General features: G+C 36.5%; 1 long non-coding RNA gene across 1 annotated transcript; it reads left to right on the forward strand.

The window, feature by feature from the left end:
• Positions 1-8,480: 8,480 nt before the first annotated feature.
• On the forward strand, positions 8,481-17,408 carry LOC145691610 (uncharacterized). The gene is made up of 3 exons (XR_014132425.1): positions 8,481-8,569; positions 13,579-13,699; positions 17,091-17,408. It is a non-coding gene; the product is annotated as an uncharacterized LOC145691610 (long non-coding RNA).
• The last annotated feature ends 287 nt before the right edge of the window (positions 17,409-17,695 follow it).

A 17,695-nucleotide genomic window follows, 5' to 3' on the forward strand; every position in this document is an offset into this window, starting at 1 on the left:
CATGTCTCAAAACAATCACATCATACCTTCCTATTTTGTCCACGTTTTCTGGTGTTTTGGACCGTGCCTTGCTTGGTTCTTCAAATGACCACCACGCCCCGTACAGGCACAATTCAAGCGAGATGTTTCACATGTGAGGTTACTCGGTGTGACCTGGATACAGTGCATGTATCCATCGATACGTAACACATGCGGATCCCCGCACACTGCTTCACCCACTTCCTTTGTGCGAGAGAATTGATGGAATGAGGATCTTGAAGTACCAGAAGCTCACATGGCTTAGGGTCAAACTCTTTGCACCAGACCAAATGCTTGTCTGTCATTCGTTATTATTATTATGCACACCGATTTTCAGCACGTATAACCGTGGATACATGAACGAAAAGTAGTTAATACCATGTAAGTAGGAGAGGATTTTGTCAGTATATTTATAGCAATATTCTGTGCCGACAACTCTTCCAATCTGTACACATTTGGTGGCATCAATGTAGAGATAGTCGAAATCGTAATTGTGCGTCTTGTAATTAGTGTCTTTAACCTGGTAATCACTGTAAAATGACCATGAAATGAAATTCAGGGACAGAAATGGTGATAGAAATTTTAGGAAGAAAAAAGTCTATTTTGTGCAACCTTGAATAATTAGTTGAGAAAGAGACTAAAAAAAATGCTTCGTGTGTACTTTTCTACCATATAGAGAAGAAAGATGGTTATTACGTAAAAGTAATGAAAAACAACTGGAAGCTTTCGGAATGTGGGTGTGGAGAATAATAGAGTAAATTAACTGAAAACAAATTAGAGGGTGTTAGAAATGGTGGGGAGAAAAGAACAATTTTAGATATTATTGAAAAGAGGAACGTGAACTGGTTGGGACATTGGCTAAGAAGGATCTGTATCATATGTGTCGTGCAAGATGGTATGGTGGTAGGGAAGAGAGGAGGAGACGAAGGAGGCTACAATTAACTGGCAGTACTAAAACAGAAAAATCATACGTGAAGGAGAGTCTAGTTGAAGGGAAGCAGGACAAATCACCCAAAGAACAGATCCTCCAACAGGCAAATCCCCTAATCGTAAAAATGGACAAATCACCCAATGAACAAGTCTATCGGGGAGCATTTACGCCGATCCCAAGAGTTTCATATTCGCGCGCTACCCTGTATTATTTTTCGTGCGCTACCCTAGCCAGCTGTTTGAAGTTGGTCATGTAAAATGTACAGAAAAATTTGGGCAAGAGAATAGAACCTAGCCAACCCCTGCGGGGCTTCTAACAAGTTCCTACTACTACTTTTACTATGGATCCATATAGTAAAATTGCAAGCTTATTTTAATGAAAAAAGTGTTATTTACATTTAAAAAAAAATAGTCGGTAAATCACTTTTTTAAAGTATTATTTTCAATCTTATTTTAATGAAAAAAGTGTTTAGAAAATTTTAAAAAATAAAAAAATTCCCTTGGGCAGGGTTTGAATCCACGGTAAAACCGATTTTTGTCACTAGCATGTTGCGCTAGCACGCTCAGCTACAAGAGCCGACAGCAGTACGACTTTACTTTCCACTATATGTAGGTAATGACTTGATGTCCTATCTGTATTGGCCAATAAGATCAGAGGATATCTGAAACTCTTGGGATTCGCGAAAATGCTACCGGGGATAAATCACTTAATGGACAAATCTCCCAATCGTGAAAAATGGACAAACCACTACACTTTGTGACAAAGAGATACAACTACTAACTCTTAAATCGTATATCTTTGATTACGTTTATACTTGATGATAGATGTCAGTATGGTTATCAAAGATATTATGCAATAGAATACTCTGTTTAAAATATAACCATCAAGGATGTTATCATTGGATGTCATGCTATTTTATTCCATCATAGATGGTTATACAGTATTTTAAACAGAGTAAATGGAAGTTACATGAATAATGATATAGCAGCAATTTGGGGGTAACAGAGAATAGTTTCGTGATCTTGATTAGCTAATAGTCTATTTTATCATTCTTCCTTTATCATTCTATTCTCAATTGAAGAATGTATTATAAATCGTAGAGTAATCCTATTTTGAGCCCACATACATAATTTCTTTATTTATGTACTTCTCATCAGAAAATACACACCAAGTAATACATTATAATGTATTGGTAAAGGGCGGAATTGCATTGCTGGGTGCAGATTCACTTTAGGATGGCTTAACGAGCCATAAACATTCTTAGCTCGACAAGAGATGCTGTGTTCCATAGCTTTGCACGCCAGGAGCTTCTGACTTCGGTTCACCTCGTCTTGTTCCATTTTCGTTGCCTTATATTCAATTTCATTTTTACTTTCGAGAGATTGTAGAAAGGTCAGGCACTATTGCTAATAAAAGGATATCGTGAAAAAAGTCGAATTCGAGTTTTCAACAGTTACATGTTTCATTGCCTCTACATGCCGAGAAAAGGAATTTTTGAATGATTGTCCGTTCGTGTATGTAACCTCACCTAGAGGCCATACTGTTTAACGGATTCACACCAGGTGAGGTCCTCCCCGCTGATCCTTGATACTACCTTGATCACAAAGTTCCCGGAATTCACTTACAAACTTAAAAACTTTATTCCTGAAAATTGATGTTGTCTCCTTGGAAGTAATCCCCATCGACTGCAACGCACTTATGCCAGCACTTGATCCAGTTCTAAAAGCATTTGTGGCACTCGATTTTCGGTATGCCCATCACAGCCGTCTTCGATTTTCGTATTATCATCTCTCGGCTGCTAAAACGTGTTCCCCATAATGGTTTCTTGAGTTGACCAAGAGGGAAAATGTCGCATGGAGCTACATCCCTTGAATTCGGTGGCTGTGGAATGGTATTCGCTGCGTTTTTGGTGGGAAATTTGCGAATAATGATAGCTACGGTCGACGCTTTGTTATTATGATGCAAAATTCACGAGTTGTTTTTCCAGAGATCTTTTCTTTTTAGGCGAACTGCTTCAGCAAACGCTTCATAATGCCCAAATAATACTCCTTGATAGTTGTCTGAGTTTCTGGCAGAAATTCATGATGTACAACACCGTTGTAATCCATGAAAACATGAACATTACCTTTTTCGACTGAAAACGACGTGTTTTTTCGGTCTTGGTTCATTGGGTGCTCGCCACTGGTAAACCACTGTTGTTGTTTAAAGCATCATTACCGAAACACTTTTCCAAGGTCTTTGCATCATTGAATCCGTTTTAAGGCAAAATTTAATACACACTCACAAGGGCGCCCATGTTGTAGTTTCCAAGGGGGGCAAGTATAAGCAACGTTTCAAATATAGTTTCAAATTTTGCTGTAACTAATGTAAAAATTCTATTGGGTTTTCGATATTCCCAAGTACAATTTCTTCTTAGGGAGGGCGAGCGCCCCACCTTGTCCCCCCCTGATGGACGCCCTTGCACACTCATTATTGCAACATTAACTCCATTGGAAAAATCGAAACATACATCCAAACAGAGGTACTCAACCATGAGTCACTCACACAAATGATAAACTAGGATATTAAAATTGGGAGGGAATATCGCTGACAGTTGTGGCAACCCACAGAAAAAGAAAGAAAAGTCAAATCAGGTGACTGAGAGAGTAACACGTTGGTGATTCCGGGAACTTTTTGACCAAGGTAGTATTTATTTGTTCGTGTCTCTGTAGTGTTAGATAGAAAATTAGGAAATTAATGGTAATTCGGTAAAAAAAAGTTACTGAGGAATTTTCACTTAATTTGTAAACTTAAGAAAAAAGTTTAGTGATTAGTGCGTGCACCTATGATGCAAATGGTTCTTTGTTTTATTCCTGGTGGGATATTATTAAAAATTTATATTCACATTCATTATTCATCAGTTTCCTTTAGAATAAATTGCATAAATGTGGGAAGTTAAACTACTTAAACATTCATTCTATTCATATTATTTACTCATTTCATTTTCCGCAGCCAATCACTTTTCTTACGCCATACTTTTTTTTTTTTTTTTTTGTTCCTTCCGATTCTTCTATGTATACAAAACAATGTCATTTTTACCCACTTGCAGCTAGTCCAGTTGCCACTTACTTTCATAATTACTCAGAAGTCAAGTAGATACACGTGACCTTGTAGAAACTAAATATTTTAGTCAGGAGAATCAAATGATTTAAGATTTGGCTGGCGTAACAAAATTATCAATCAAATGTTCTGACCAAAAATATAGTGTTAATGACCAAACACATTTGATATAAATGACTTTGGTTAAACTAAACAAATAAAGTGATTAAATGCCCTGGTCAAACAAAATTGTTATTTCTGACCAAATCATTTTCTTTTCAATGTAATCTTTTTCATTTTTGATTAGCTTGTGCAGAAGGCGTTATAAACAAATGCACCAGATTTTGTCAAAATTATATATGTTGTGGTATTTATTCTCAAAAATCATGAGTGGGAATAGGAAATCCACCCATTTTTCTTCAGTTATTTCGGAAACTCAATCCAGAAAGGATGGTTGCGAAGGGTCAAGGAATGTATGTGTCATAATGTAATAAAGTAATAAAATAATGTAATAACTATTTTTTTTACGAATATTATTATCATGGAACATAGTTTTTCATTGTAAACTAGGAGGAAAGTAAATCCAACGTTTCACTCTTGGCAAACTCCAACCCCAAGCAATAGGAATGTTTGCAAAATCCTAACAAAATTAATCACTATGTTTTGATATAATATAATAATATTTGCGTAGTTCGTAGTACAAAATTGTTTTAAACATATAAATGCAATCTTGCAACATGGAATAAATTGAACATCTTTCATTCTCTTATATTTATTTCTACATGATGAAGGAAGCCACATATTAATAATCGTTAAGGTTTATCGATTAAGCTTTATGATATTTGTCTTGGTTGAGAAGGACAGACATGCAAATTCCAATCAAGTTGAATGGTAGAAATTTCGCATATTGTTCGCTTTAATTAGTGATGTTGCACATTTTGAAGCCAGCGATACTGCATCATTATGCTCACTAATTTTAACCACGAATTATACAAGCAAATCTCTAATCTCAAACAAAACATACAATATGTTTTACAAAAATCAATGTATTTTTGCAAAATTTCCAGGAAAATACTTTACTGACAACCAGGGACAATGTTTTACTCTTTTTGACTCCCGTCATCCTCATCAGTAGTGAAGATTGAGAATTATCAAAAACAAAACCAGTTGAGAATGCTCCAAGAACATTGCGAGAACAAACTTTTAAAGAATTAATTTTTCTTATTAACTTCTACAGGCTTTATTGTTCTGTGTACTTTATTATTGTATTCATTAAACAATTTTTGGAATATATCTATCCATCTATAATTTTCTTGAATACTAAATTTTTTCCACATGTTTTGTTTAAAAGTTGAATTAAAACTTTCTACGTTATATTGTTTTACGAAAACATATGCTCAAAATGGAGGGCTCAAAATTGAAAAATTTGCAAAATATCATCTGTCTATGACTTACGGGTCTCGAGATATGGTTCCTGAAATCTCCCGAAATCCAAACTTTTTTAAAGCCAATATCTGGGAAACGGAAGTCAGTTGGCCAGTGGTACCAAAATTTTCACCATCCTCTTAGGTATTGATGAACACTAATATCATCTCTGTATGACTTACTGTTTCTGAGATATGGCTTCTTGAATCTCCCGAAATAATAATAATAATAATAATAAAAAAAATAGCGAATATCTCAGAAAAGGTAAGAGTGACGAAAAATTAGATAGTTTTGGATGTTCTATCGAATGGAGGGTTCAAAATTCCAAAATTCGTAAATAACAGACCCCCACACACAAAGACATAGAGATTTCAGTAACGAAAAACATCTGTAACGAGTTTCAGTAATTCAGTAACGAATTTTTAAGTTCGTTAAACATTCTATCAAAATTAAATTATTTTATTTTATGAAATCTATTTTGGAGCATATTATTTTGAAAATTCACAGTTTGTATTGGTGGGAAGGGGATAAAATGATTCCTCATTTTTGACCTACTTCGACTCCAAACATTGGGGAATGTGTGAGAGCCTAAATAAATATACGCTATACTGTATTAAAATGGAATAACTATTTCATAATTAATTGTGGAATATTTTTTTTATATATTGGAAGGGGGTAAAGGGAGTTTACCTTCCTATTGTCGATGGATTTTATATTTAAGTAGTTGAGATGATTATGAATCCTCAAAAGAGTCATATTGCATTAAAATCTGTTTATTTACGAAAGTTAACGAGGAAAAAATGAATATTTAAGTTTTACGTCCAACGTTTATGTCTTAAAGAAACAATGAAGATGAGAAATGAATGAAATGGTGGAATGAAGAAGGTGAGAGGGAACGAGAGAATCCCGAGGAAACTCATGCATACGGTGTTTGTCCACAAGAAAGTTCACTTGGCGCGAGTTGGGATCGAAACAGGGACAGCACGCACCAGAAGTGAACGCTCTACCACTGAGCCACTGCGTCCCCCAAAGTTTTTTTTATTTCAATTTTAAGTTGCTAATTGGTTTCAAGTCTCATTTATTGGTCACCTAAAAATCTAAATTTGGTACTCTGCGTCTTTATTATCCCAATCGAATTGTTTTATTTTACGAAAGGTGTTGTGGAATATATTTTTTTTCTTGTTATGAAAAATCTATTCCTTCTTGGTGATGATTTCACTATCTCTTTAGACAGTCAAATTTTATTTCATTGGAGGAATTTATGAAAGCGGTCCACGGTTCGATTCCCGGGGGAACACTCGATCAAAGAGGAGCGAGCCATCCTAAGTGAGGTTATATCTGGGTTTTTCTTATTCAAACCAGGCAAATCCCAGGACGCTACCTAATATAATATTCCCAGACTATTCCCTTCCTTTCCCATTTCTTTCTTCCTCATTAATTCTCCCACCAGTATGATCGCAGAGAGCGTCATCCCTTGTGCGACGGTCTAACATGGCAATAGATGCCGAATGCCCAGAAATCTAATTCCTAATTTTATTCCTAACGGAATTTATATTTTAAAATAGCCTGCAAGTATAAAGTTTTCCTCAGCCAATCACAAGCCACCATTTATAGCTCTAATCACTATATATACATGCTCACTTCTCCTGTCACTTCATTACAATTCCTGAAGATGAATTCGAAGTCTGCATTCGAAACGTCGAATGTCAATGCCTTCATCTGGCTGATAGCCCGAGAAGAGTTACTAAAATCACGTCGCCAGGAAAAATTCAAAACAAGAAGCTCTCTTAACTCATTTTTACAATGAAATGAAATGAGATTTTTGAGTTTTTTGAGTTTTTTTTACGTCCCACGGTTATGCTGGCTAGGCTAAAGGAGACGGTGATTATGAGAGATGAATGAAATGATGGAATGAAGAAAGTGGGAGGAAACGGGAGAATCCCGAGAAAACCCACGCACACGGTGACAGAAAGTTCACTTCGCGGGAGCAGGGTTTGCACCCGTGACTCCAGGCATCAGAGGTGAACGCTCTACCACGGAGCCACCGCGTTTTTACAATGAAGTATGGTATTTTATATACTTATATAATTCATGTAAATATAACTGCAAAATAAATAATAATAATTTCAGTATTACTAATATTATTCTTATACTACTCATATATATTACAGATGTCTGTGGTGGTGACAGATTTCAGAACTAAAGGAAGTGAATGGAATATGTACAAGTCGTAGGCTAAATGACAATTTCTAAACGATAGAAGCGCTACAACTAATTTAGCTTTGTAAGTCCTAACTTATACAAGTCCTACATTATGTAAGTTCTAACTGCAAAAGGCCTAAAATTTAGGACTTGTACTTATATGTTTAGGGATTATGCCATTTAGGATTTATGAGCTTTTCCCAAACAAAGCAGCATTCCGTTTTTGATCATAACTCTCCAGGTGTGAAGTTTCTTCTGATATGGCTTTACCAAGCGACCATGAGATTTAAATACTTTTCCACTCCGGAAAGAAAACACTTATTATGTGTTAAAAGGGTTTTTCGTAATCCATTATCAACTCATCCTTAATGGAAGTAATTAAACATTGTCTACAATGCTGATAAAAATCTCCGCAAACTTTTCAATATCGGAAGTTTGATGAAACAAATGAAATGTTACGAGAGAAACATCAAGGACTGATCAACAGATTAATGAGTTTCACTGTATTTTTTCAGAGGAAAATTAAATTAAGAGAGAAAAATATTAATTATCATAATGAGTAATATTTCGTGATGTCAAACAAAATGACCACTTTCCCATAATTCTGATCTTAAAATGTAATATATGTTGGTAGGTATGGTTTCACAACGTTAAGTTCCTGCCACGTGTTTGAAAATATTAAATTAAATTACTTTAGTAAAGGAATAGAAAAGCTTTTTTAAAAAAAATTCTTTTCCGCCGATTTTGACTGATAACCGAAAATCAGGATAATTGTATTTCCTTTTTTTGTCAAGGTAAATTGAAACTATGAAATTGTGTATATAAAAAAGCTGGCAGATCTGTTTCAAGTTATCAGTCAGCGAAATTCAACGCAACTGAAATAAACAAAAAAAATCTTCAAAAATGTTCGCTAAGGTAAGTAACGGAACAATTTTTATTATTTACATTTACATTTTTTTACTGCTGATTTTACAAAGATCTTGTAAGTATTGTTCGTTCATCTTAAAAAAGGGCCAAACTGATTTACTATGTAGCTAGATGGAGCCACTATGTCAATAGAATACAAGGAAAGTGGAAGTAGGAATGTACTATCGCGACAATTCGAGACGAGACGAAGCTCATCCAACAAAAACACATATACAGTTTCCTAGATAAGTCATCATTTCTATGACACCTTGTCAAGATGAGACGGCTTGGCTTCGACTTTCGTCTCATACGTAACTCTAGTAGAAAGCTTTCATTTTCTATCCTTCAAAAGGTTACACGGACAGTTGATATAATGGAGCTGAAAAGAAAAGAGATTTTGAATCTCGTTTCCAATATAATATATGCTACAACTAAGTAGGTCATCTTTATTCCATAGCAGAATGGCCGTTCTTCGCACGGGGATAATAAGTTTAATTTTGGACATACAGGACACCAAAATTGTCACCAAACAACTTAGGGACCGCAAAAACTATGAATTAGACATGAATATAGGCCATTTTCAATTATTTTCACATGCCACCATCGGCACAAATCTGTCTTCAACATTGGGAGGGGACGGGATGTTTGACACAAATCACACTTATCCCCCAAAAAGCACTTTCCAAATCGGATTATTGCGGGGTCCCTCTAGTTCCAATATTGGGAGGACATGTCCCCCTAATTCCCCCGGGATTTGCGCCAGTGCATATCACCATCTCCCGTTAGGAGTACAAATGGGGCTGAATTTTGATTTAAACGGCATCGAAAGTGTCATTCTTCGTCTCAGCGATCCTGAAAACTATTGATTTGGCACTAATATAAGCCGTTTTTGATCATATATATATATATATATATATATATATATATATATATATATATATATATATATATATATTTGGTCTAGGAATTAATTCGTGCGGTTGGTACGCACACATTGAAGCTGTAGTACAAACACAAAATACATAAATACCTTAAGAAAAATATTGTCCATCGCTAGCCACCACTTTCGCCCATCTGTCAGGCAATGTACGGATTCCGTGGCGAAAGAAGTCCTCATCCTTGGAAGCGATCCAATCAGAGACCCATGTTTCGATATCTTCTGAAGAAGTAAACCGCTGTCCAATCAAATCGTTGTTCATGCAATCGAACAAGTAGTAGTCCGAAGGAGCAACGTCTGGTGAATACGGCGGGTGGGGTAAAACTTCCCATCCGACATTTTCTAAATAGGTTTTGACCGGTTTTGCGACATGTGGGCGAGCGTTATCATGTTGAACAATAAGTTTATCATGTCTGTTCTCCAATTCTGGTCGTGTTCTGGCCAGAGCTTGCTTCAAACGCATTAATTGTCGTCGATAACGTTCTCCATTCATAGTTTCACCCGGTTGCAGCAGCTCATAGTACACCACACCTTTCATATCCCACCATATGCACAGCATAACCTTTGCACAGTGAATATCTCGTTTTGGTTGTGATGGACCTGGCTCACCTGGTTTCACCCAGGCCTTTTTTCGTTTATGGTTCTCGTAATGGATCCACTTCTCATCACCCGTAATAATTCGATGCAGAAACACCTTTCTGCTCTGTCGTTGAAGCAGCAATTCGCAAATGGTTTTTCGTCTTTCAACGTCTCTGTCTTTCAATTCATGTGGAACCCAATGTGACATCTTTTGAATCATTCCCATGGCTTTCAAGCGTTTGGAGACTGTTGTTTGATCAACGCCTAATGCTGCTGCAAGTTGTTCCTGCGTTTGACACGAATCCTGCTCGAGCAATGCTGTCAATTCTTCGTCTTGAAATTTTTTTGGCTGTCCAGCTCGCTCTTGGTCTGCCAAGCCGAAATCACCACTTCTAAACCGTGCAAACCACTTCTGACACGTTCGCTCAGCTAGAGCATGGTCACCATACACTTCCACCAAAATACGATGACTTTCAGTCGCACTTTTCTGCATGTTAAAGTAATGCAGCAGGACACCCCGCAAAAACATTTTATCAGGCACAAATTGCGCCATGTTCACTTAACTACAAACTGGTGTTGTTGACGCTTTAATCCACTGCCCTATACTACGAACGATACGCGATGACAGGGGTTTGCAACACATGTGTGGATACACGGAACTGTGGGACGCTCCGTTCGTTGCGCCATCTCTTGTCCACCCGCACGAATTAATTCCTAGACCAAATATATATATATATATATATATATATATATATATATATATATATATATATACCCTTCCCCAAATTTTGGAGTGAATTTGGATTTAAACGGAATCAGAAGTATCACTGTTCATCTAAGCGACCCCGAAAACTTTAGATTCGACACTAATATCAGCTATTTTGATCAATTTGATATATATCTTCCTCTCCCCTAAATTGTGTTGTCAAAGTGAAATGATAAAAACCACCCCAGGCACGAAATGCATATGTACTGTCACTGCCCATTAAAAATCCCTGCAATAAAAACCGCGAAACCATACTCACTCTTCTGCTTTTAAGAACCACTGTATGTAGGTCGACTCTTGGTGGAAGATCTAATGGACATTCATCGAATGTGCTATTGCAATATTTCTTTATGTAATATCGAAAAGTTGCAAAATTATATTGAATATATAAAATTGTTCATCCTAAGTAGTTGTTGAACAAATGCCATGAGAAACATTTTAATTCTCCGTAAATTTAAAGCTCAATTTTTTCACTTCATCTACCTCTAAATGTTAGGATAAACTCCAAGAAATCCTTTTTTAAAGATAAAATTTTCTCTCGCACGCAACGGAAACTCATTAATTTTGAGATTAAAGAAACTATGTGGTACTCTAGTACTGTGATTCTTCACCATTTTTTTTTTTTTTTTTTGGCTGAAGACAAATTTTACTGAATGATTATGATATCTCGACACACTTCTTTGAGTTATTATTATTATTATTATTATTATTATTATTATTATTATTATTATTATTATTATTATTATTATTATTATTATTATTTATTAATAGTGTAATGCAATGAGTTTGAATAAAATTGTAACTCTATGTCGTATTGCATATTGTTGCTGCCACTGGAGGTGTTAATTAATAGATTTTAACTTATTATTAAATGCTTTATCCCACATAGCACACTACGTCCCTGGGATGTCCCATTTTGATCCCAATCATTCCATTCGGTTCCCGGGATTATCGGGACAACGAGAAGACATCCCATGGACGTCCTGCATGGGCGTCCTGAAGGATTCCCATGTAGGATGTCCACGGGACGTCCCAGATGGGGACAGGAGGTCCGAGGTAAAACCAATAGTCATCCCTTCGTGGTCCCGTTGAATATCCAGTATCCCGGGATATTAGCGGACATCTGGATCTCCCGCAGAAATCCTGTGGATGTCCCGGGAGCACATTCGGATAATCCCGGGATGTCCCGTCGTCCGTTGCGGGCTCAGTCTCGGAAATCCCGTGGACGTACTTGTGCTATGTGGGATGATTTTAAAATTCTAAAATTTCGCGACACACCAGTTGAGAACCAGTGCTCCAGAATTATAGTGGTTCTCAGTTTCTGGATTTACTGGTAGATCTTATGGAAGTTTTCAATGAGTCATAAAAATATCGTATTGGAGAACTTCGAGGCAATATATTTTCTGAAAGGAGAAAATGAAATGAATTATTTTTGTTTAACATCCCACGTTTATGACCTTTAGGCTAAGTGAAACGGATAATAAAAACAAGTGTATTATGATGGAAGACTCAGTAAAATGAGAAGTGGGAGGAAAGGGGAGTATTTTGAGAGAGCCCACTTAAACGGAATTGTCCACCATAAACGTTCTTGGCCGGGGATCGAACAGGGGCCCCACACACCAGAGATAAGCGCTTTACCATTGAGCCACCGTGCTCGATCTGATAGGAGAAACGACATCAGACGTGATATTCTCTATTACAATGTAACATAAACTACAGACGAACAATGCACTCATTGTAAAAATCCTTATTAGTGCCTAACATGATTGGGTTACAGTCAATCCTTTGTGAAATTAGATTTTGTATTAAATTATTTATTTTCTGATTCATTTAGGGTTTTAAGCTTTAAGAAATAAGAACATTTATGCTCTCGTCACTAGCCTAGTGGTTAGCGCATAGGCTTTCAGTACCCGTGGTCACGGGTTCAATTCCGATTCGGAGAGCATTACTAAATGAACGCATTTCAGTGATTCGGATTTGATTGGGAGCTCTCTCGTGGCTAAGCGGTTAGCGTACGCGCCTTTGGCGTGGGAGACCCGCGTTCGATTCCCGGCGGGAGCTCATGTGGTTCGGATTCCACGTTAATCAGTAGGTCCACGTCTCATATAGCCTCGCTGCTGAAAGGGACGCTAAAATCAACTCAACTCAACTCGGATTGGATTGGATTGGATTTGAGTTTATCATCCCCTTTAGGAGGCTATATAAGACCTGAACCTATAACTTAACGTGGGATACAAACCACCAGGCCGTATCAGGGGATGGTCTAGGGGGAACCGAGCCCCCCTAAATTTTTTCTGGTCCCTCCTAAAATTTTCACGGTAGGCTTAAAAGTGAACTATAATATCGTGATGAACTATAATGTGGTTGGATCGGGCCTCCCCTAACTTCGACCGCTCCCCCCCCCCTAAAGTTTGGAGCTGGCTACGGGCCTGCAAACCACATGAGCCCCCGTCGCGATTCGAGCCCGAATCCCTCACGTAAAGCGTGCGTATGTAATCCACATAGGCAGGAGGGAACTTCTACAGTGGTTTGGATTCCACCTTAATCTGTAGGTCTAGATCTCATATAGCCGCGGAGCTGAAAAGGGGGATAGTAACGAAGAAACTTCAACGAAGAATAAGTAGAAAATTTGCGGTTATTCTGCTTTGAGTAGACTTTCATTTCATAATAATAATAATTAAAAAGAATACATACATAATTATATACTTATGCATTCTACCATTCTGATATTTGTAGGTCTTCGTTTTCCTTGCTTTAGTAGCCTGCTGTGTGATGGCTATGCCAGGTGAGCAAAAGGATGAAAAGCTGAAGACTTCCAATGCTTTTGGTCTTGGATATGGTCTTTATGGTCTCTGGGGTAAGTTTTATATTACATCAACTCAATTTTAAGTGACTATGACTCTTTTCTCCACAACTTCCAAAGGGGTTCATTTTCACCATACTCAAGTTGTGAACGATTCCTGTATTTTTCGTCATTATTAATTAAAGTACAAGCTTCTGCCTGTACAGTACAAGTCTCCAGATGTCCCCGTCTCCCAAGCAACCGAAAGTCACAGTGTTACCAACCAATGCGAACATTCAAGATTTTCGCATGAAGTTTACCGTATTGGCGAACGTAACTGACAACATCGGTGCTTTTGGGTTCGCACTAACATACTACAAACCTAGTATGGGCCACAGTCTAATTATGTCCATGAATGTTGTAGACTTCATGCGAAAATCCTGAATGTTGGGATTGGTTGGCAACGCTCCCACACTGGGTTGCTTGGGAGACGGGGACACTCACACTGTTTTCCATTGTCCAATGATGCTCTGTCACATTCGTTATATATTCGTTCAATGCACGCACGCCATTTTCAAGATTATGATGTTAACACTTGTTGGCAATACTGACAACCTAGAATGGTTGGGAGATGGTCACACTCAACGTCTTTTTGCTTTAGTGTCATGCGATGTTCCTGTCAAGCTTGGAAACTTTTCATCTTATGGAACCTGTTTTAGAATTTCTCATTTTACACTTGGTTGCCAACACTGATAAACTGGGATTCTTGGGAGAGGAATACGTCCACAATATATTTTCTCTAGTGACGAATGATGTTTATACCACGTTTCATGGATATGCTTCCAGTGGTACAGAAACCATCTGCTACATTGTATTTACAATTCGTTGGCAGCACTGACGAAATGGGTATGTCTGGGTGCAAAGAGTGCACATATCAAACTCTTTCCCGAATCACGTTCTAGCAATGAACCAAAAAGGAACATGACAAGCTCAGGTGCTTACGCATGATGCATCGTAACATTCATTTTTACTTTTGTTGAATGTGCCATACATAGAGTCACAAACACCAACAAATTGACCCATTATACGGTCAGGTTGCAGGTTTGTCCGTGATTTGAAAACGGTTTCGTTCCTCTTATGGCAGGAGCTTTCAGACGATATATAGGTTTTCCCCAGGTACTTGGTCCCGGAATGGAATCATCCGTAGTAACCATTACTTTAGAATACTTGTCCTTCAGTTACTTGTTCTTTGACATATTTTAAATGCATATATTATTTATTTTCCTTACCTTAGCACAGCGTTTCCCAACCTTTTTCAACTTGCGGCACACTACGGGTCTAACTTGAATTCTCGCGGCACACTCATAGGTATTATTATTATTATTATTATTATTATTATTATTATTATTATTATTATTATTATTATTATTATTATTATTATTATTATTTGTAAATAGAAAATACCGTCGTATTTGTTTTCTTTCATTACTGACCTCCTTCTCACAAAGAAGAAAGCTCGATCACTGGTTTTCCTCATCGTAAATCATCATACTTATTTTTCATTCAAATTAAAAAATAGAAAACAATTCCAATGAAATATAGAACTCAGTCTTTCAAAAAAATACACTTTCTTTTTCGAAGAATGTATCCAACCTTTCACAAGGAAGATAACTAAATTACGAACGAACAAACAAATCTCTTGTACTTTTAAAACATAATTGCGGTAATTTGTATGAGTGTTTGCTTTGTCGGAAGGATAGAATGAGATTTTAAAATTTTAAATTACGAAATAATCTGTAACAATAAAGAAACAGTCATAACAATGATAATTAATACTTTTTTCAACATTAAAAATGAACAGATAAGTAACACAGTGTGAAACTTATAATTTATTAACATGGTCACAATTTTAAATATTAATAACATTCTGTTTTCGAAATACAATCTATGTAGTAGTAATGTATGTACAATAATATATTACAATTACAGTATTTTTTCATTGTAGAGGTTCATAGTAATGTGAAATTTAAATACACATATTTTTTGTCTTGCAATTAGGTTCCTAATAATTAATAATTTTGTTTTCATTTCCTCGTGGCACACCAGCGGCCCATTCGCGGCACACCAGTGTGCCGCGGCACACCGGTTGGGAAACGCTGCCTTAGCATGTCAATGGAAGCAAAGCTAGAAAATGAACAACTAAGTTTGTTGACAAGCACCACTGCCTTTAATTATTTTCTTTTATTTGTACATATTTTTGTACATTATCGATATTTGGTACCACACCGACATTTGCTTGGTGTGAATAAGGAAAATCCAGGAAAACTTCATTCTGGATGCCTTTCCTGAAAACAAAACAATCTCTTGCACCTTTTCGACCGAGTGTACAGTAACACTATCTTTAAGAAAATTGAAATATGAAAGACTTTGATTTTAACTTAGAATTAAATTAGCTTTTATTTATAACATAATTAAATTGTGTACAAAATGTTACGATAGATAAGTAAAGTTTCCAATGCACTCAATAGATGATAACGTTATTTGACACTGCTTTCTTCAAAATTTTCAACCGATTTTGTTAACATTTCAGTAAGATATACTGGAAAGATTATTAAGACATTAAATGAACTATAGGTTATCTGATGTTAAATATCTATTGTTACACATTAAGAGAAATCGTCTTTGCTTTATTACTATCAATGAAAGCCTTTCTATTTCAAGTGTGACCCTGCTGCTGAAGATGTGCGTGTTCCCTACTTTTAGGAATGCGCACGAGGCAAGATTTGAGGCTGTTTCGTCTCGAAAATATGCTGCAAAAATCATGTCTCGACTCGAAAATTGTACGATTCTGCATTGGAAGAGCTGTGTCTCGACTCAAATTTTGTCAGTAAAATTCTGTCTCGACTCGTTTCGTGCGCATCCCTACGTACCTCCCTCGAAAACCAAGGGACAAGTTCCTGTTGCCGAGATCCTTCAATAATTGGATGAGGACAGAATTATTTCCTCAAAGTAAAAGTGAGGTTTCCTCTGTAAGAGGGCGGCAAGGGTGGATCCGAACTATGTTTCACATATTTTCCGAAGGCACACTTGAAATAGAAATACTTCTAGGTAATAAATTCATTCTTGATGTTACAAAAAGGAGAGAAAGAAAATAAAATAAATTATCTCCGAAATGTTGATAGTTAATAATCAGCCTACATTTAGTTTATGTTAGAGTAATAAATTAACTGAATTATTGCATACAATATAGCTGTCACTGAGTCATATTTTCTGCTCACATTCTAATCGTCACATTTTAATGTACGGTTTTACCTCTTGGATATATTGACCTACATTCCATGCGTCTGTACACTGACGTATAAGTTCAAATCATTTCACTTCTGTTTCTGTATATTGCATTATATGTATCTGGAAAAGTTTGATGTTTGATTTATTTGAATTAACTTTCGTTTCTTTCTTTCTGTAGGTTATCCTTTCTATGGCTATGGTCTCGGCTACGGTCTCGGCTATGGATATGGTGGATTCTATGGTTAAAGAAAGTAACGACCAGTAATATCCTATAGTTGCAAAGTCTATATACATTCTTCTACATAGTTGCTTGTGACCTATTCTTCCAAATTGGAGCTAATTCAGTATTACACATCATTAACAACTATAAAACAGAAGAATTATTATTGACTCTGATTACTTTTCTAATCTTCTAATCTTTCATTAAATAAGAACTTTGGTATTGTATTTTATAAAATAATCAAAATAAAGTATGCAATAAAGAGATGCAAAACAATAGTGTATTTTGCTTTGAAAGTGTTATTTTCTAAAGGTATGTTAGTGCCACTAACATAATGTATATTATTTGCCCCCTTCCCTTAAAAAGTTATAATGAGTCCCTTACACTATTTAAATTTCAGAGCTCTCTAACCTCAGGGCCTGCACACAACGCAGGGTATGCAGGGGTTAAGTTACGCCACTGATCCCGACGAAGTTTAGAGTAAGGAAAGAAAGTGAAAGTTTAAAACTAATTAGGCGGTATTCAGAGAGAATTCGTTAATCGAAGGTTAGTCAGAGACTAGT

This window comes from Thermobia domestica, chromosome 8, assembly GCF_964235325.1.
Source record: "Thermobia domestica chromosome 8, izTheDome1.hap1.1, whole genome shotgun sequence".
Classification (NCBI taxonomy): Eukaryota; Metazoa; Arthropoda; class Insecta; order Zygentoma; family Lepismatidae; genus Thermobia; species Thermobia domestica.